Below are 22,607 nucleotides of genomic sequence, written 5' to 3'. Positions count from 1 at the left end.
CCCAGACCACTGGGCTTCTGCCTCCGGCCCACGAGGATGACTCTTGCAGACGTCTTCTCCTGGCTTACTGCAAGGCAGAGTGAGTGTGTTCTGTCTGACATTTCATGGAAATTTGGTACATACCTTGGGGATAGCTAAACTGGGTCAGATGATATCATTTCTAAAGTTATGGAGGGGTTAGAAGTTAAGCTATAGATGAAATAATTAACTTTGACAACATCTGGAAGAGCATTTTAAGATCAATAGGCAAAAGCAGTGATTAGTTGCTAAACATACAATCACGGTGCAGAAAGGTGTTCTCATTTTAACCTAAGGACAACAGAAAATCTAAAGGGGTTTTAAAAAGTTTTTAAAGATATTTGTCACATGGGACAAATTCTGTTGAAACAGAAGGCTAAAGTAAGTGCTGTTCTAAATGTTTGGTTTATTATGATCAACGTATGTAGGGGATGAAGTAGTGGAATAGTTGGGTATTTTGGAAGGATTTTTCACTTAGTGGGGGAAAGTTTGTATCACAAATAACAATAACTTAAAAATAAATAAATAAATACAGCTGACACCTGAACTGGTTATTCTCTAAAAAACCATAACTTATACTTCATGTTCACAATACTTAGTACCATGCAGAAACTTAATAACACTTATTAGCATTCATTATTAAACGATTTGTTAGTCAGAGTGACAGAATGACTGTAACAATCACAGTATCAGTCATTGTATGACGGTTATATCAGATGTCACAAAATGCTAAACACGATGATGTCTCTGTTATGACAGCCTTTATCGCCACCTGCTGTTGAAGTGAATTAAATTAAATATAATCTAGAGTTTCTAGATGACAATCAGTTTAAATATTTGAATATGGATATACAGATATCCAATGGTTTACATCACTTTAGGGCTAGAAAATGACAAAAGTAAGACACTAATAAAGTAAAAAGTAGTTTTAATCAATGTTAATATTATTGTCTGATTACTAAGTAAGGTTTCCACAGAAAATGTTGAGTTTATCTCTGTCAAATAAACGTGTCGTGAGGACTGAAGGCAACATAAAACAATTCTGTGCGCTAAACATATCATTAAAAACGATTTATTTTCACAATGAGCACGTTATTATACAATTCCCGCTTCTCAGCAGAAGATGGTGTTGACCTCAAATGTGTGTAAGATAATGGAAAGATTGATTATAAATAGACTTACAATTATGAGATACAGAAAGCAAAGGCCTTTCACACAGGGTAGAACAACAATGGACTCAATAGGCCTACTGTGTCTAGAATCAGAGATAAGCACAGATAAATAAAGAGGCTGTAATAGGAGTTTTCATAAATGTGGAAAAATCATATGATATGCTTTGGAAAGAAGTACTACTAATAAAAATGAAAAACATGGGTATCGCAGGAAGAATGTACAACTGGGTGTTAGACTTTTTATTTGACTGTACAATTCAGGTTAGAGTGGGAACATCATATTCGGTTTATGCAGTTGAAAATGGAACTCCACAAGGAAGTGAGTGTAGCCCCCTTCTATTTAATTTAATGATCAATGATATATTTAACGATGTGGAAAAAGGAATGGAGGTCAATATATGCAGAAGATGGTGCACTTTGGAAAAGAGGTAGAAATACTGTATATCTTATACAGTTAAGAAAGTTCAGCAGGCAGTATGAAGTTGAAGAGTGGGAACATAAGTGCGGCTTTCGAATATCTGTAAGGTTAGGGCAATTCTAAGGGCCCGACGATGGAAGGGGCCCCCTAAGGAGAAAATGTGATTTCTACCGAGGGGAACGCAATCACGATTTTTAATTAGCTAATGATTAATTAAAGCAGACAACTGGAAGTTGAAGTACACAGCTTTGACCACTGTGGTAATTAACATAGGAATTGACATCAATTGTTGATATATGATGTTATTAGGGAACTAATACATTATGACACATTTAACTAATAACAATTTAGTTATTACTTAATCTATGAATCATATAGAATGTTCATTAGTTGCTGATGTAGTAATCATTAATAAATGGTTTGGTTCTTCATGAGTTATACATTAACTCATGATTATCTGTGCATTAGTTAAGCATGAATTAGACTAATGCATATTTGTGCACCTGCATTGTAAAGTGTTACCTGATTATTACACAATAAGTAATGTAACACAAAAGTTGTGATTTTGGATCCAGATGCTGATTTAATTTAGAGGTTCATCTGTAGTCCTATCATCTGTTACAAAACAGGCTGGAGAGAGAGGGAAAGAAGCAGAAGCCATTTGTCTTTTTAAAAGCCAGTGTACCATCAGAATGATTTTGAAACTGATATTTCAGGGGGAAAACATAGGGTACAAACATACAGTTGTTTAAAGCAAAGGTAAGCTGCTGTCTCCCTCTCGTGGTGAGTAAAGAAAAAGGCCATTTCCCCTCCACCAATAAACTAAAATAAGCTCTTCTCTCAGTGACAGTTTAATATCAAATACACTGTATATGTCAGTATTTAAATATTTCTGTGTTCCCCAATCCAAATGAAGCAAGCTTCTTTTTTACTCGCTAAAGTGTGCCTTGAGACCAGTCAAATTTTAAAAGGCAAAACACATATTTTACAACTTGGTTGAGTATTTGTCTGCTTATATTTTAGTAAATTAACTTCTAGATTTAAGTTTTCTTAAGTTTGAAGAGTTGTAAACCCCCAAAGCGATCAAAACATCTGATAACACAAAGCATGATGTGACAAAGAAAAAGACTGACGAATCAGGTTTTTTTTTCATTGTATGTGCTCAGTTATGTTTGTATGTAGATAACTATATGTATGTGAACAACAGAAAGCAGTTGGAGTGAGACATCAAACAAGTTTCCCTGTCCTGTGCAGTGACATTCCTCTCTTTATCAGCTTCTACATTTTGAAAATGGCAATGATATTCATCATCAGAGACTTAATGAACCAGTCTCTGCTTTAATGCGCTTCCATTGATGAGGCTCATGTTACGGCTGTATCTTTTAACTTTCCTTAACTTCATCTCGATGCTACTTGACAGTCCACGACTGAAAAGCTCTTGTTCTATCTGAAACAATGATGAATAGACAGATCAAAATGTATTTTATTTCTATGTCATAAAACATAAAAGGTTCCTGTGGCTTACCTTCTGCAAAACAGCCTCAACGTTTCCACTCTGTGTTAGGTCTGAAAATGTCATAAGTCTCGTTTGAACTCCTATGATGCTTTCTAAAGGAACACGCACACATAATAACACATTATAATGTGACATAAACAAACTGACACATGAACTTGATGAAACTCCTAATGTTTACGTTGCTGGTGTTCTTGAGGTTTTGGTAGTTGCCATTATTTGAACCAGGAATTACAAAGTGGTATGTGGAGTTTATTGTGTCGAATCCAGCCTATTAAAACAATGAAAAAAAGTTATGAATACATACAGCGGCAGTATAGAATATATAATACTACTTTAATCCTGTGGTGTTTGTTTTACCTCCATTCGACCATATAACACAGCGCAGTCACCATAATTCATCAGAAAGAAAGAAAGACTGCCATCTGAAATTAAAACTACTTGAAACAGGATTAACTGAGAAGAAAATAAACAAGATTCATAGTCTGTACAGTCTGTAGCTGGAAAACAAACAAACCAAAAAAAGTTACCGGGCTTTGCTGAGGTCCATAATTCCAAGTGACGACAAAGACACAAGAAGCAGTGAAGCTCTTCTGAGGAAAATACTGGTTTATATCCTGAGTGGCGCTGTCACGAATAGGGTCTATGAACTTCCTTTCACTCACCACCAGGGGTCACCCGCTCACCACATGGACTCTCAAGCCTGTGTTATACTTTCCATGCGTGCAATCCGGACTCGCATACGGACAGCGCGGACGCGGACTACTTGTATTTATACTACCAAAAGCGTGCGCTGGTGGTCCGCTCTGCGGACGTGTTCCATACATCGGCTTGAACAGTAAACAAACATGTGAACAAACAATTGCCCAGAGTTATTGCACATCTGGCTGTCTTTATATTGTTTTATCGACGGATTGTAGAAGTGCGGGTAGCGCGTCTTCACACAGCCTGCGCATGCGCAATTAATGCTTTTGTAGCCTACTGACCGCGTGTACTTTTCCGCGCGGTCACAAAAAATGAGAGGCACGCGGACTGTCCGCGCACACCCTCCGATGACGATTTTTACATCACGCATATCATAACGGACTCTTCTTCTTCTTCTTCTTCTGATGTTGTTTTATGGCGGTTGGCAAACCAACTTTAGGTGCATTTACCGCCACCAACTGGACTGGAGTGTGAAGCACTAAAAACTACTAACAACAAAAAATTAAAAAATAAATAAATAAATTATATATATATATATATATATATATATATTATATCAATTTATATACACTGTAAATAGCCATATACATTAGTACCTTATAATTCTAAATTCTCCTTATTAGTCCTATTTCTTTAATATACTTTATAATAGCACCATATATTTTACCTTGTTCTGTATGCTTTTTCAAAAGATTTGTCAAATTAAATGGTTCAACACCTATATTTCTTACTTCCTTAATTAATTTTAACCTTTCTTTTTCATATTTTTTTACATTTTATTAAAACATGCTCTATATTTTCAGCCTGATTACAATAAATACATTGACCTGTTTCATGTTTTCCTATTTTAAAAAGAGATTGATTTAACTTGAATGTCCTATTCGGATGCGAGAAATAATTGTATCTTCTTTCCTATTTCTAAAAACACTTCTTCCATTTCCTACTTGCTGCTGAATATTATACATAAGTCTACCCTTGCTATCACAGTTCCATACTTTTTGCCATTCATTGTTAATGAATTTTTTAATTTTCCCTTTAATCTCATTTTTGCTAAGAGTCACTTGAATATATATTTCTGTGTGTTTAAGAGCTTGCTTAGCTAGCTTATCAACCTCTTCATTGGCCTCCACTCCCACATGAGCAGGAACCCACAAAAATGTTATTACGCTTTCATTACTTATTCTTAAGAAACTTGCAAGAATCTCCCTAACGGACTCGCGCACGCAGAAAGTATAACATAGGCTTCACACTACAAAGACTGTTACACTATACCCTGGACTACATTTCCCATCATCCATTGCACTGATTACACACACAGCTGAATCCCATCAGACACTTATAAGCATTGCACTTCCTCTTTCAGATTGCCGAGTATTGTTTAGGGTATATCACTCTTCTAGCGATAGCTACACCACGGAGCCATTCCAAGTTTCCAGTCCTAGTTTCTAGTTCCAGTTCCAGTTCTAGTCTAAGTCTAGTCATTTCGTGTTGCCTTGTTGTCTGTTTCCTGATCTTCTGCCTGTCTATCTTGGATTAACCCTTTGCCTGCTGTTTCGGACTCTGTTTGCACCTCATCTGGACTATTGTTCGTGTTATTGGATTACCCCTCATGTCAAGCCCTCTGGATATTGTTCGCCAATCGTAGACCCATGCTAGCCCTAGGTATATTCTTTGCCTTGTTTGTGATTTACCTGTGTTATCTGACCCTTCCCTGTTTCTTGGCCTCGCCTTTGTAATTAAAGCCTTGCATATGGATCTGCACGTCTCGTTCGCCCCGTAAAACAGGCGCGAGTGAGAACACTTCCATTTGTGTACTACTGATAACAGAACACGCCATTGTAATAGTCAGTAAAGTCATTCCAGAGCGGCGCAATGTAATCTTAATTTCCTCTGGTTGGATTATAGTAAGGTTCCAATGCTAGTAAAGGTATGTTGAATGCAAGGAGTCCATTATAATTAACCTGTAACATGAGAAATCAATTCAAATCCAGCAAACAATTATAAACTGGCTTATCACTATACATTTGGCAATTGGGAATGGAACTGAATTCTCTATATGTCTGGTTGTATGTTCGGCCAAAGAACTTAAATAGAGTTGAAAGACCAACAGAATAGTTGCTTTTGTAAGGTTCCACCTGCCAGCCCAAAAAGCGGAATCCAGTGGCCTGGTCGAAGGTTTAATGCATATTTGGTCTTTTATTTGCACTTCTAAATTTTTCAGGATTTAGTTTCAATTTTAGTCTAGCTCTGTGTTCAATCTGACTCCAATTTCGATCTCGTTAAATTTAGGCAATATTCTTGATTAAAAACTGATCACAGATATCGATTGTACATTAATTTAGATATTTGATTATTCTGGAAATCCCATACTTTCAAATCTTCGTTCATTAGGGACCAGGTACCGCACAGGAATTACACTCGGCCGATAGTGAACCCACAGACACAAACACGCCAGTTCCGAACTTACTCAGAGGGTGCAGAGTGGTTATAATACCTTTAAGTGAGCTGCGCCTGCATACTCATAACAAAAATATTTTGATGTTTTTAGTTCTCGTGCTCCAGAGTCACACCTGGATGAAGATGGAAAAACATTCCCGCAGATCCCTAAAGGGGGACACACCCCCTCCTCAGCAGAACACAATTCTAGAAAAGTTTTCAATATTTCATAATATAAATGACTACTGTGAAATTTAGACCAATTTACCAATCGCACAGAGACCTTTGAAATGATCCCAAACATGAAGGGGAAAAACAACAGTATCACAAGATACATGATAGGGGGATATACATATTCTTAATGAACTTTGAGTGAAACCTTTTTTGGGGAAAAGAGGGAGAGGCAGAGAGGGCAGGGGGAGAAGGGGGTCGTAAATGATCAAGGAGATAAGTTTGGTCAGGGTGGTGTTGTTTGTTCTCTTTGGAGATCTCTTCCAGATTAGTTTTATGGTTTTATTTCCTGGCATTTGTTTTGCAAGAGTTCCTGAGTTTTGGCCTCATGAGGAATTAATTTCATTAGGAAATAATTTCACTCCTTTCACTTTCACTACCAGTTTCAAGACGTTCTGTGTCTCCTGCCGCTGAGCCGAATGGATAGAATATCACTGGTGCTGCCGAGAGAATGAACACAAAAAATACAAATGAAGATGTGAACAGGTTTTACAAGCAACCTCGTAATTAAGGATATAACATTAACTCATAGGTCAATAATTACCTTTCCATAGATTTGTAAATTATAAAACACTTTCTTTTACAGTACATTTAAAAAACACACACACATTGCATATGATGCGTCTTCCCTCAAGCAGCATTGTTACCTGATGTAGTCGCCAGTGTGGTGGAAGTTTCTGAAAGAATGAGCATAAATACATTAAATATGTATTTTTATGTTTTTTACATACATTATAAATATGTATGTAAAGTTGGGCCAAGATATTTATTCATTTTTGAGGCTTTCATTACTAGTAGCATTATTACCTGCTGGCGATATGGTGCTTTCCAGTGAGGTGTCTGAAAAAAAGAATGAACACAAATACAAACGCTATTAAATACCTCATGAACATCATGAGTGCAGTTTTCGGTCCTGATGGAGATGATCACTGATTTCAGCGTTCATATCGGGTTTGTTCAGTTGACACCATAGGCGACATTTTTAAAAACAGATTTATTTCTAATGTAAAGGTCTATAATTACCTGCTATTATTGTTGTTTGTGCCCTGGCTGTTAAAGAGAAAGAAACACAGATTTGTATGTTTTTATTGTCTTTGCAACATTAAGACTGATAATCAAACAGTAAATAAAACCTTACTCAGTTACAGCACTGATATGAACACCAGCAGATGCTGTGAAATTCTCATGATGAAGTCAAAAATAAAACCTTCTGTAATCAGAGAGAATAACTTTATTCTCATTGCAAAAATGCAGATAAACTTAATCTGGAGCTCTTGATAAGATTTTTTTTTTCTTCATTATTAATATTACAAATGAGATGTTTCCAACTGTCTATTTGAAAAAGCTAATATTCGATATGAAATCAGGTTCTACTTTATATTGGGCATCTTCAGCTGTGCATACCTTAAAATGTATTACATTGGACACGTTCTAGCTAGTAGGCTACATGTGGTTAGTACTGTCACACATTGGAGGGAGAAGCACACAAGGGTAAGTCAGGTAAGGGCTTCTTTATTAACCAAACTGAAGGCAACATCAAAAGGTAAGTGCAATAACTCCGAGTTCAATTAAGCTCAATAAACTGAGGAGTTAAGCATCCTTATCTTTCCCTCTTAGTGGAATCAACTGGAGGAAGACATCCATGGAGCCACAGAGATCCAGCATGTAAGTGACCAGACAGATGAAGAGCTTGTAACCTTAAGACCAGACAATGAGGGTATGGATTGAGTGAAGTCTTATAGGGAGCTTGATTAGTGGCAACAGGTGAGGAGGATTCCCTGATGACGGTCAGGTGTGAGTGATTACAGATGGAGTGCAGGTGAGTGACCAGAAGGATGCTGGGAAATGTAGTGTGGTTCAACTGGTAACTGTGACAAGTACAATATTGTATTTACTATTGAAAATAAGAATCTTAATATATGCTCTAGTCTAGGGACTATCTAACCAGAAACCCAAAGGTTACTTTATTACTCTGAGTTTTTTTTTTTTCTTTAGCAGACGCTCATATATTCATAATATGCAGGCCTACAGTATATGCAGTGAGTATACAGTTTATCTGACCTTGAAAGCAGAAAATGCTAATTCTTATGATTGTTTTGCAAAACAACAAATCTACAAAAATAAATAAATAAAATATGAGGGTACAGTTTATCAAACTTTATTTATCTCTGCTTCTTCGACCTCTTGTACCCGATGTGGGTTAAATTAATATCTGTTGGTCTCTCTGAAAATGCTATTAAATGGTTTGCCAACTATCTTTCAGGGCAAACACAGTGTGTGCTTTTAAAAGACTGTACTTCATCTATTTTGTCACTTTCCAAAGGTGTCCCTCAGGGGTCTGTTCTTGGACCTATTTTATTTTCCTTGTATATAAATAATTGATGCGATAACATTCCAAATGCTAAATACCATCTGTATGCAGACAACACTGCTATTTACTGCTGTGCTCCATCAGTCTCACAAGCACTTCACTATTTACAGTCAGTAAAATAGTTTGATATTGTTCAGTCCCGTTTGTCAACTTAAGCTGGTTTTTAACACAGATAAAACTAGTTTAATGGTTTTTTTCAAATTCTAAAGTTGTACCAAGTAATCTCCCTGACATTATATCCTTCCAGGGAACAAAAATAGAATATGTTGTAAGTTATAAGTACCTGGGCATCCTATTTGATAGTCAGATAACTATTTAGCTACATATTGATAAATTAACTTCAAAATTGTGGTTTTACTACAGAAATACATCTTTATTTTCTTTTAAAGCAAGGAAATATTTGGTATCTGCTATCTTCTTACCACTCTTGGATTATCGTGATCTGCATTATATGAATGCCCCAGGATACTATCTTAAGAAAACTCGATCCTGTTTTTCATAGCGCTTTACGTTTTATTACTGGTTGTAGTTATCATACACATCATTGCACTTTATATGAGAAGGCTGAGTTAACATCGTTGTATACCCAAAGAAGTTTTAATTGGTATTGTTTTATTTATAAGTCTATTTGTGGTCTAACTCCATCTTATTTGCCTCTGAGCTTTTCTAAATCAAAGGTATGCTACAAACTACATTTCAATGATCTGTTACAGTGGGGAAAAAATTATTTGATCCCCTGCTGATTTTGTGCGTTTGCCCACTGACAAAGAAATTATCAGTCTGTAATTTTAATGGTAGGTTTATTTGAACAGTGAGAGACAGAATAACAACAAAATCCAGAAAAACACATTTCAAAAAAGTTATGAATTGATTTGCATTTTAATGAGTCAAATAAGTATTTGACTCCTTCGCAAAACATGACTTAGTACTTGGTGGCAAAACCCTTGTTGGCAATCACAGAGGTCAGACGTTTCTTGTAGTTGGCCACCAGGTTTGCACACATCTCAGGAGGGATTTTGTCCCACTCCTCTTTGCAGATCCTCTCCAAGTCATTAAGGTTTTGAGGCTGACATTTGGCAAATCGAACCTTCAGCTCCCTCCACAGGTTTTCTGTTGGATTAAGGTTTGGAGACTGGCTGGGTCACTCCAGGACCTTAATGTGCTTCTTCTTGAGCCACTCCTTTGTTGCCTTAGCCATGTGTTTTGGGTCATTTTCATGCTGGAATACCCATCCACGACCTATTTTCAATGCCCTGGCCCTGACGGTACATGGCCCCGTCCATCGTCCCTTTGATGCGGTGCAGTTGTCCAGTCCCCTTAGCAGAAAAACACCCCCAAAGCAGGGCCGTGCACAGGGGGGTGGCCCGGTGGCTAGAGCCACTGCCCCTTTGCCCTCATCGGCTGAGGTGCCCCCCGCCCGCAGCTCAAAGCGTTCAGTTACCGCGCCGCTAAAGATCCACTGATTCCGCTAATCCGCTCTGTATAGCATCACTCACAATTTCTGTGTGCCCGCTTTCTGGAGAGAGGAGGCGATAGTTCCCGAAGGTCATTCATTAACAGGTAGATAGCCAACATTACAATTCATATTACAGTCAGTGGATGATTCGCTGAATTAGTAATTTGGTCGTTTGTTTTTGTATTTCTGTCAGTAATGATTTGCTCTCGGGCTTCTAAAAGTGCTAACAACTAAATATCCACGTTTTTAGAATTAGAATGTCTAATCAAATTATTGTATCCGATCAGATCTAATATAAATTATTAGGAGGCTGCTAAAGGCAGTTCAACATTGTAAACATGAATTCAAAGCTCCAGCAACCCAGCAGGTAAATCATAGAATTTTTAGCAGTTTTACACATTTCAATTCTAGTAATTAAGTGTATTTCCCATTATAATCACTTGTCTTGGTGCTAGTAATCTATAACACATCATATTTACAATATTTTATTAAAACCATATAAATAGTAGGCCTAAATAGTTTTAAAAATAATATAAATGTTCTAAATAACTTATTTATTAGTATATAATATAGATTTATGCTGTAAAATATTAAATTAAATGTCTAATACTTATAGGGCAAGTTCCTGTAAAATTTACAGGGAAAAAACATAAATTGACGTTCCCAGAATTCCCTGCGTTGCATTTCAAATTTTGTTTGAATTTGATGTTTTTTCTTTAAAATAACTATGCTGCTTCTCAGTTTTTCCTTATCAGTTATGTTTTTTAGGGTTGTATGTTACATCTAATGTAGTTAAATTAATGTTTATTGCATATTTCAGTTTAATGAGTCTCACCAAGATGGTGTTTAGTGTTTGTGTGAATGACACTGTGCACCTTCTATATATTTTATTTAAAAGCTGCTTGTGATGGGCTTTGGTTCATCTGTTCATGTGACTTTCTCATCACCACCTGCATTTGGTGGTTAACAGTGTATTTCAAAGGTACAAAACAGATTTCAGTACTTTAATAGGTTGGTATATCAGTTAATGTAATTACCTGTAAATTTAAGTTAAAACCGTAAAACCTAAAATGTTGTTACCATATTTTTTACGGTAGAATTCCAGCAACCACAGCTGCCGTTTTTTTTACCGTAAATTTTACAGAATTTTTTGTTACAGTGTACCATTAAAATTATAGACTGATCATTTCTTTGTCAGTGGGCAAACGTACAAAATCAGCAGGGGATCAAATTATATTTTTTCCCCCACTGTATATTTTAAAGTCCCTCAGGTTCGAACAGAGGGTTTTGGATATAATGCTACTTTAGCTTGGAATAATCTACAAAGCATTCTAAAGCTAACTGTGCTTCCGTCATTACACACACTTACGCTACTTTTAACAAGCTGTGTATTTTATCCTTTGGTGAATTGTTGTTGTGATCTTTGATTTGAGTTTTGTGTTATGATGTAAACTTGTATATACTTGTTGCTGCTTTCTTGGCCAGGTCACTCTTGCAAAAGTGATTTTAATCTCAACGAGTTTTTAACCTGGTTAAATAAAGAAATGAATAATATGCAGAAAGTGTGCATTGGCTTTGTGTCCCAGCCCTGTTTCAACAGCAGAGCATCTCCTGGAATAAAAGAAAATATGTTTTCATTGGAACAGCACCAGTAATTATTGCCACAAAAAAACAATAGGACTTAATATATAATCTTATATATAATTTTAGGATTTACCTGTAATGAGTTTATCACAAGCTTTTATTTGTAAAAATGTTAAGTTGTGTATTATTTATAATAATTAATGTATTTATGCATTTATTATGAAAATATTTATATCAGCAGACAGTGACTGCATTCACAAAGAATGTACAGAATGAGTATCAAACAGACTAATTATAAATCAGCTGACGCATGAACAGGTTTCCCTAAACACCACATATGTGACCCTGGACCACAAAACCAGTCTTAAGTCGCTGGGGTATATTTGTAGCAATAGCCAAAAATTGTATGGGTCAAAATTATTGATTTTTCTTTTATGCCAAAAATCATTAGGACATTAAGTAAAGATCATGTTCCATTAAGATATTTTGTAAATTTTTCTTATTAAATATACCTGACTATGACCATGTTAATATGTAACTGCAAACATGTTTTGTCATTTATCTTTGCAAAAAAATTATAATAATAATAATAATTACATAATCAAATGTAACCAGTGTGTTTCAAAAGTAACCTGGCAGTACATACTTGAATTGTTACTAGATATTTGCTGTCAGGTGCAAAGTGAGCAGAAATATTTTATTTCTTTGCCTGAAGGAGAATGATATTATGGCTTTATCTTTTGTGATTTTCTTAACTTTAGCTCGACGCTGTTTGGCAGACCGTACTTGACCAGCTCCTGTTTTATCTGGGGTGAAAAAATAAAAAATGGACATAGATCAAATCTTCCCCATGTTGTCTATTAGCACCACATTTTGTATAAATATTCGTCTTGGTGTCTTACTTGCTGTAAAACAATCTGAAGGTTTCCAGTATCTGTTAGGTCAGAAAATGAGGAAAGTTTTGCTTTAAGTCCAATGATGTACTCTAAAGGGAAAAACACATACACACAGAATGTTGAATTATTTGTTGAATGTGTACATGTTGTACATATGTACTGGTTTCTAGTACGGCCTAACGAAACAAGTTATATGTGGGTGAAATCAGGTTTGACGTGTTTGCTGTGTTGAGACATGTCATAACATTGGTTTGTAAAATAATCTTTTCCGGGTATAGCACATTTTACGATGAACAAATTGAGTGAGTAGCAAGGTTACCTTTGTTTGACTCTAATCCACCGTCCACCCTGAAGGCCCATCGACCGGGAACATTGACATTACTGGAGTTCCTGAGGTTTGAGATGGAGCTGCCATTGATTGATCCAGGAATCACAAAGTATTCCGTGGAGTTTGCTGTGTCATAACCAGCCTAAAAGTGTGTCAAAATATTATTCATATAATCAGTATTTATAGAGGACATATACTTTTAAACAGTAGTGAATAGTAACATTTTGTTCTAAATATTGAAAAGTTTCTTTTACCCACACCGGATGTCCAGTTACAGCAATATCACCATAATTCATCAGAATAAATGATAAATTATGGCCTGAAATTAAAACCACTTGAAACAATGTTTTCTGAAAAGATTGAAAAATATAATTGCTATAAACCTAGTGTTCACTGTTTATGAGCATTATTACACAGCTCTCAGGAAAACTTGATTCTGATTGGTCAGTCGTGGCATGCTATTCCCTGATAACAACAGTTGTCATTAGCAACGTCGCATAACACCAATAATCTGCACTGTTAAAAATTGTCCTGTTAAAAAACAGTAAAGAACTGGCAGCTTGGTTGCCAGCAAGTAACTGTAAAATTAACTGTGTCTTACTGTTGGTGAAATTTACAGTTGACTACTGTTTTTGCAAATACAGCATAACACTTTTTTTGCTCTTCTTCACAACTAAACAAACAATGTGTAAACTACAATACAAATATACTATACCATTGTGTACGCTATTGAGTAATGCCCTGCTAGTAAAAAGGACAACATTTTCTTCTTGGTTTTTAATATATATTTGTACCCTTTGAAATAGTGACTTGAAATGTAACACAAGTAAAGCAGTTTTAAAGTGTTGATTCAAAACTTGTTTTGCTTTATTAAAAAAAAAAAGAAGAAGTGGTCATAACAGAAATAAACTCAATATATTCCCCAAATCAGATTCTGACTACAGAACATTATGAAAACAAATTGTAAAATAAAGCCCAAAGCTTATTACATTTATGACAATAAATGTACATTTCAGCTGTATAAATGATAAATAAATTGCTTTAACTCTTTAACAATTCATTCTAACAGGTCATGCAGGCTGTCCAAAAAAATAACTCTGGACACAAAGATTAAGTGGAAAACTTAGAGAACACCTGAGTAAATGTTTTTGAGTGAATAGAAATTAATGAATACCTGAAAAAATAGAGATCAAGAGACTGTGTGTGGGTGTGTGTGCACGCACATTTTTGTGACAAATGAGGACATACATTTGTATAATGACAGGTATTACAAGGAGAAGGTGACTTTTCAGGACATTACCCCATGTCCCCACTTTTCAAAAGGCTTATAAATCACACAGAATGGAGCGTATTGAAAATCTGAAATAGCACAAAGTTCCCTGTAAAGGGTAGGTTTAGGTGTAGGGTTGGTGTAGGGCAATAGCACATACAGTTTTTAAAGTATAAAAACCATTATGCTTATGGGATGTCCCCACTTTTCACAAAAACAAACGTGTGTGTGTGTGATGTGAGTGTGTGTGTGGTCTGTGGTGTGTAATAGACTGCAGACACGAGGGTTCACGGTTTTCTTTTTCTGGGTGACCTTCCCCATCAGCTTTGATATGACTCCTCCAGCCCTGGTCCCTTTTCCGGATTTATCTCGATTAACCACCTGAAAAACAAATGTGTGTGTTTAGAATTAGTGTGGAGGGGAAAAAAAGATGGTAACACTTTATCTTAGGGTCTCTTAACTAGTTGCTTATTAGCATGCATATTACTAGACTATTAGCCATTTATTAGTAGTAATTAAGCACATAGTAATGCCTTATTCTGCATGACCTTATTCTACATTCCTAATCCTACCCAATACCTAAACTTAACAACTACCTTACTAACTATTAATAAGCAGCAAATTAGGAATTTATTGAGGGAAAAGTCGTAGTTAATGGTGAATAAGTGTTCCCTATTCTAAAGTGTTACCGAAAAGGGTACTCACGGATAACATATAAATATTAAAAGTATATAAAATTATATTCTTGTATCAAGAACACTTCACTTTACTTTGTCAGGAAAGGAAAGCTTTCTTAAGAAGCTCCAACACTCAGATCTTTTGGACTGAATGATGTGTTTCAGTCTAGATTAAAGATATCTCTTTGTTCAAGCATTGACATAACACATCTTATACCCTACTATTTTAGCCATGTCTGATAGAACTGTAACATATGCACATGATCATCATTTTAATGCAAAGGAGGATGGGTCCTAGATGAATCTGCTTCCTTTCAAGGTTTCCACCAACACCTCACCACCGATAGACATTTTATTTCCTTGACATTCACCTACTGCTCACTGGGGCTCAAATATTTGATAGGAAATTTCTCTATTTGATGCTAGATTCCCTGTTTATTAGGGCCAAATGTTTCAATGAAACATACATTTTCTGTATAGCTGCTTTAAAAATATATGTATTGTAAAAAGTGATATAGAAATAAAATGTGAAGTGAATTGAATGTATGCATCCAAGTATCTAACCTTTGAATAAATTCCAACGTGCATGCGTCTTCAGCTTGGTATTGAAGATTGAAATTGTTGTAAGTAGAAAAATCAGCTGCAAGCCCAGACAGAAAAGCCGGCTGGATGCCCTCACAAATGATGTGCTCCTCAAGGCTGATCATCCAGTGCTGGATTCTTCTTCCTGGTGTTTCACCTGAACCTTTAAAAAGAAAAACACATTTAATGTTTTAATTTAATTCACATTTAATTTCAGCATTGACATAACATTAATTTGACATTGCCAGATTACAAATGAATGCAAGGAAAACTAAAATCATTTTAAACAGTCACAGAGTTCAGCACTTCTAACATAAGAAAAGCATTTCAACATGGACTGGTCTGGACAGACCTTTAAGTCAAAATGTTTATACTGTAAATTGTGTATTGTAAAATGTATTTTCATTTATATTCAGACAACAAAGAAAGCCCATCCACTGAAAGTCCACACAGGTGCATGGTAAATAAAAACTCAATTTCAAACATGCTAGCTTTACACATGAAAACATTGGTTCTCATACTTAGCTTTCGTGTTTACATTTTTAAGTGCTCCAAGCATATGATTTCCGATTCAGAAATCCAGCTAATAAGTATTCTAACACTTTAACTACAAAACCAACATGGATTGATGCAAAAACATAACCAACATAAAAACATAACATAAAAACCCCCTTAGAATAAACATGTCATACTAGAACATGCTTACCCAAATTTGCAATCACAATGACACCGAAATTTGAGCTTGTTCGTTTGTTTTTTTCAAACAGTGGAGGTTTAACGCGTTAGCAAATTCTGCAAACTGATAGCCTATTAGCAAACAACACCGGCCATTTCAGCATGTTACAGAGACATCAATGTGATTTCAATGCAACAGTGTTTGAAAACTTAACTTTGCATAAGAAGTATCTCATAACGAATGAAACTCACCCTGTAATTGGGAATAATATAATCCGAGTCACAGAGTCAGAAATCCAGTGGCACTCGATGATGTCGTATTTGGCACGTTTATCACTGAAAAGAGCAAATAAAAGATAGTGTCACTTCTGATATCCACTAAACAGATAGTTGCAGTAGCAAATGTAATGTATTTTGTCTATGAAATCGCGCAAAGCAAAGGGGAACTTACCTGTTAACAAGACGGATGAAAGTCCCGGCGTGCTCACTGCAGTTTACAAAAATACTGGATAGTAATGTTTTATTTCCTTTGAGTTATAAATACAGTAGAATGCCATATATTGTGTCTACGTCATTTCACAAAAACGAAAAAAAAAAAACAGTAATGTACTGCTTTTGAACATAACAGGATTATACTGTTGAAATTCTGCCGTAAATTAACAGCAATTTTTAACAGTGTGGGTATTTGAGGCCAGCAATTATTTCACATCTCTCATAACCCACCACTACACTCTCTATAGTTTCATTCAAGTCCTATTATCTTGTTCCAGAGTAATTGACTGTATTTACTGTAAACTGAAACATTTATTAATAGTAGGCCTGCAGTACTATTGTTGAGGTTATCAGTTTGCCAGAACGATTGTTGCACACGGTAATAAATTTAAGGATTTAAGATTTTAAAATCTTTCTTCTCAAATTTTATGTCCTAGTCTTTATTATTGTGGTGAAAAGCTGTGTAATTATGACAGTGCATTATGCCTTAATTGTCCATCTTGTCTGTCCATTTGATAGGAACTGCTTTTCTTTGCGGAAGCTTTGCGTTTAAAGAGCTAATAAAATGCGTCAACTGAAATCTAATCTAGTTGCAATTTAAGTTAACTGGTTTTAAATTCAAAACATTCTTCCAGTTTTACAACTTCATGCAAATAATTCCATTTTTACTTATATTTCTAAATCAAGAAGGTGTGCACTAAACAAATAAAAGTAACATTTTACTCAGCAATGCACAATTCAGTTAATTAAATTATTTGAAGCTTTTTTTGACATAAAATAGTAACCAGCGATTCAAAAAATCGGCATATTGGAACAGATTAGCAATGCTACACAACATCATTTATGTGCACTTCTTAGCCCATATAAAGTATTAAGATGCTTTTAAACATTTCAGAATGAGGTATATGATATTGTGATATTATTTGAGTGTTGATTAGGTTATGTGATGTCAAGCCTCGTGTCTGTTTTTTTTTTTTTTTTACAAAGATGTTTAAAAGACATTTTACATTATGTATTGTAATCTACTTTTGAATATTCCTATCACTGAAAATATTAAGGGTGTTTAAAAGCAAAAATAAAAGTATGTAATAGTATGTTTTTCTTAAGTTTGGTTAAAGCAAAAGGAGTTTACAGGTTTACTTTCATTTTTCACATACTACAGATCTGGTTAGTTGAAACTCCTGCAGCTCTTACAGACAGTAAGACAAAGAGGTTAAAATAAAAAGACAAAGAAAAGAGGAGGATCAGTGATCCTTACTAAAGTGTATGGATGTTGGATTTAAACATAAAGAGTTCTTCCTGTCGAGTGACATTCCTTTTCAGAATTGAATTGTGGATTAAGTAAAAGCAGTCACATTTCAGAATATCAAACTTACTGTGCTGGTCAAAGCATAGTAAGCGACTTTATTCCACGTTGCAACAAAGACCCAAGAAGCAGTGAAGGTCCAAATTTGGGAAATGTGTGTTTATATCCTGAGTGGTGCGTGTGAGAACATTTCCACTGGAGTACTGACGATATGAAACAACACTTCCGAGGTGATTGTCAAGGTCAGTCCAGAGACCAGCAATTATATCTTGGCTTCCCTCAGTGGGAAATGAGTAGGGAACATATTTGTTTGAAGCCTGGTTGAATGTGAGGTATCCATTATTATTCACCTGAAACATGATAAACACTGTCAAAATCAAATAATAATAATACATTACATTTATATATCACTTTTCTAAACACTCAAAGCCATACACATATTGAAGCTTGGTCAGGACCACTTGGCGTCGCTTTTTGACGCTCAAGGTACCCCTTAAAGCAACTTACCCCGTTGCTTTAAATAGGAAACCCTTAGCGTCAATATGCCGATGCCATACTGGGAATTTTATAGTCATAGTTAAATTATATATTGGGTAATAACATTGCCATTATTGCATATATGTTGGGGTGTGATTTTTCAATGTAAACAGCCACAACAGTTTTATTTATATTGCATTATTTACACATTTATGAACACATAACCCAACCCCTGTGTGATGAAGGGTCAGAAACGTCTGGATCCATTTGCGATAAAACTTTAATGGTGCAAGATGGGCAGGGTCAAAACAACAGCGTAGAGTATCACAAAACACAATCCAAAATCAGTAACAGATACCAGGCTATGGTCGGGGCAGGCAGCAGAGAATCAAAGACGGAGAAGCAAGCTCAAAGGTCCAAAGGCAACAGGCAGGCAATCAGAGAAAAGTAAACAGTCCTAGGTCAATACACGGGGAATCAAAGAATCAGAAGAACCGCTCAGAAATTGTGGCCGGCGCTAACAATACTTCGCAATGGTTGATGAGAAGAGCACAGCTTAAATAGGGAATGGAAATGACAAACACCTGGGGTAGGTAATCAGGCCAAGGCACGGGGCATGTGGGTAATGTGGTCCATAATGGTATTAGTACTCTGGTGAGGGTGCCTTCCGGTGGCGATCGGAGAGAGCCACAGAGGTGCGGTTTGTGACACCCTGCCCCTAAACCTACCATTTGTCAATAAAACACAAGATATAACAGGCAGATACAACTACCGTCATAATTTATTTAAAAAATATTAATATTCCAAGTCTTCCGAGGCAAAACATTTGATTTGTGAGAGAAATAGACGCGATCGCCGTCTCCGTCCACCGTTAAACTCATCCTGTATGCTGCAGTCTATGCGTGAATTCAAAAAATGCTGCCAGAAGAAGCCTTACGTCAGCCTTGGTTGTGAAATGCTATTGGCTCTTGTGTGTCTCGTGACCAATTGCGTCATGCTACGGGACTGGAGTATCTTTTTGAATGAGATGCGAGCACGTTAAGGTGGTCTAAACCACAATTAGGGTTGTCTATACTGTGTAGGGCTGTGGCCCTCCAGGAACTGAGTTTGACACCCTTGGCCTATCCCATTTTTGTGCCCCTCCCACTGTTAAAAAGTAACTAAGTAATTTTTACTCTGAGTAAATTTTAAATGAGTTACTTTTTACTTTTACTTGAGTAGATTTTTAGACTGGTACTTTTACTTGTTCTTAAGTAAAATTTAATTAATGTAATGGTACTTTTACTTGAGTAAAATATTTTCGTACTCTTTCCACCTCTGCTGATTTGTCTCTAGTTTTGTGTTTTGTTAGGGTCTTTGTGACTATTTGTAGCACGAGGCAGTACCTGCAACCCAATCAGGTTGCTCAGGTAGTCCATTCATACATGCCATCATAAGGAGGTTTGGTGCGTCTCCCTGCAGAGTTTCAAGAGCAAGGAGGAGAAATTTTCAGAACCATTGTCAGACCTAATGTTGGACCCCATGTGGCCAGAGTGTGTAGGCAGTTTCTGGATGACAAAGACAGTGATACCACACAGTGTGAAGTTTTCAGCAAGACCTGCGCAGCCTCTCTGCCGCCCCACAGACCGTATGACTGTGCAATTGATCTGCTACCAGGTACCTCGAGGCCCTCCTCGAGGAAGACTTCATTCCCTCTCCAAGCTAGTTTGAGCGCCTATCAGCAGGGAGGGGGGGAAAAAACGAGCTGTGCGAGCATCTTCTGGAGCAGACAGCGGCAAACAATAAAGGTACATTTTCTTTCTTTTTCTGAAATCACTCACCATTATACTGTACATTTGTTTATAGTTTAAATATTAAACGAGTTTAGCTAGAGTTTAGGGTTAAAGCTAAACACTGCAGGACAGTGGCCCTCCAGTACCAAGTTTGCCCATCCCTGCTTCAACTCACAAAGAGGCTTTATAAAGATTTATTAACCCATTAATTAAATAGATTATTATGAGAGTGTCATATACAAGATGATTAAATATATTTGTTATTATATTTAAATTATTAACAATGTACAGTATAACAGTGAGTGATTTCAGATAAAGAAAGAAAATGTACCTTTATTGGTATTTGCTGCTGTCCGCTCCAGAAGATGCTCGCAGCTCGCAAACGTTTTTATTATTTTATTTTTCCCCTTCTCGTTCGGGTGCCAACTGATAGGCACCTAATCTACACTGTAAAGAGATTGCTGTACATTTTACAGTAGCTGGATGTATTACTGTATCTCCATTTAAAGTATTATTACTGTTCAGTTTATTTTCATTTTTTGCCTGTATAAAACAATCTAATTGCAGTACAACACTGTATACCATATTTTTTTTACAACCCCAACCCCATAAAATCACAGTAACTCATTAGCATTTGTCTTTATAATATTCTTTTTTATTGTTGAACATTTTCTTTTTAAAAATAGAAATTACAAATCTTCATCTCTAGCATGCACTAGCTGAAAAAGGGCATCACCACAGTCCCCTGGGGACTTTGTATCTGTAGCATGGCATAATAGGCGTTACAGAAATAAAAATATAGGAAAAATTAGTTTGTGGTGTTGTGTTTAATTTCAGAAATTTTGGCAAAGTTGACAAGCTCTCTGATGAGAAACACCATGAGGAGATTCAGGCTGATGCTTTTTCTTTGCACACTCTTTCCAGAATACCATCTGATCTGTGACTCAGGGTCAGGGTTGATTCTCGGAATGAACCTGCAAGCACAAGAAAAAAAAAAGAAAAAAAATTAGGTAGGTGCATAATTAGTTGATAATCCATCACAAATCATTAAAGCTCCATTCTTTATAATGCATTCATGTAGGTCAAACAGTACAGCTAAGTCAAATCACCATTATTTATATAGTGCCTTTCACAATGCAGATTGTATCAAAGCAGCTTTACGGTATTAAACAGGAAAATGGTGTGTCAAAATAGTGTGCCATTCTCCTCTGGCCAGACGAGACCAGCTGTTTAATTCTAGGCTGCAGCAGAGGACTCATCTGGTTACCAGGGTCTTGTCCCGATGGCCGTCTACGTGACGAGGTCTTCACTGGGGATCTGTCTCTGGGGCTCATCTAGGTGTCCTGGTCTCCGCTGACGCTCAGGGCTGTAGAGGTCAATTCTAGGTGCTGATCCACATCTGATCTGGATACAGACTGGATCTGGTGGCTACGGTGACCTCGGAATAAGAAAGAAAACAGACTAATATTAGCATAGATGCCATTCTTCTTACAATGTAACATGTACATTGGAGTGTGTTATTGGAAATGTTCCCGGTTCTGGATCACCTAATTAATGCAGCCTAACAATCCTTTAACGGATTTGAATATTAGAAGCATATTAGTGTATTATGTGTAAACCAGGTTAAAGAGATGGGTTTTTAATCTAGATTTAAACTGACAGAGTGTGTCTGCCTCCCAAACAGTGTTAGGTAGATTGTTTCAGAGTTTGGGAGATAAATAGGAAAAGGATCTGCCAGCTGCAGTTGATTTTGATATTCTAGGTATTTTCAAATGGCCAGAGATTTGAGCACGCAGCGGACGTGGAGGACTATAATGCAATAAGAGCTCGCTCAAGTACTGAGATGCTAAAACATTCAGGGCTTTATAAGTAATTAGCAAGATTTTAAAATCTATACGATGTTTAATAGGGAGCCAGTGCAGTGTTGACAGAACCGGGCTAATATCGTCAAACTTCCTCATTCTAGTAACTCTAGCTGCTGCATTTTGGACCAGCTGGAGTTTGTTTATTAAGCACGCAGAACAACCACCCAATAAAGCATTACAATAATCTAACCGGCAGAACACACGTGTGCACACACACACACACACATAGCTTTGACATGGACATTACTACATTCAACATATGCATGTGGTATAAGATTCTTGATCAAATATAACAATTCATTTAATTAAATTACTGGATAACTTCAGAACCAAAGTGTTAAAAACACAACCCCATCACAATCT

General features: G+C 36.3%; 1 long non-coding RNA gene and 1 pseudogene across 1 annotated transcript; both read right to left on the bottom strand.

The window, feature by feature from the left end:
- Positions 1-1,096: 1,096 nt before the first annotated feature.
- LOC131551247 (uncharacterized) lies at positions 1,097-4,202 on the bottom strand. The gene is made up of 5 exons (XR_009273720.1): positions 3,652-4,202; positions 3,482-3,577; positions 3,303-3,392; positions 3,134-3,216; positions 1,097-3,055 (listed from the first exon to the last, which is right to left on the bottom strand). It is a non-coding gene; the product is annotated as an uncharacterized LOC131551247 (long non-coding RNA).
- An 8,411-nt stretch (positions 4,203-12,613) lies between these two features.
- Positions 12,614-20,025, bottom strand: LOC131551506 (sushi, nidogen and EGF-like domain-containing protein 1; annotated as a pseudogene).
- Between the last annotated feature and the right edge of the window lie 2,582 nt (positions 20,026-22,607).

The sequence above is a fragment of the Onychostoma macrolepis genome, chromosome 12 (assembly GCF_012432095.1).
Source record: "Onychostoma macrolepis isolate SWU-2019 chromosome 12, ASM1243209v1, whole genome shotgun sequence".
In the NCBI taxonomy this organism is placed as follows: Eukaryota; Metazoa; Chordata; class Actinopteri; order Cypriniformes; family Cyprinidae; genus Onychostoma; species Onychostoma macrolepis.
The sequence above is the reverse complement of the archived record's forward strand: the minus strand, read 5'-3'. Positions and strand labels throughout refer to the sequence as shown.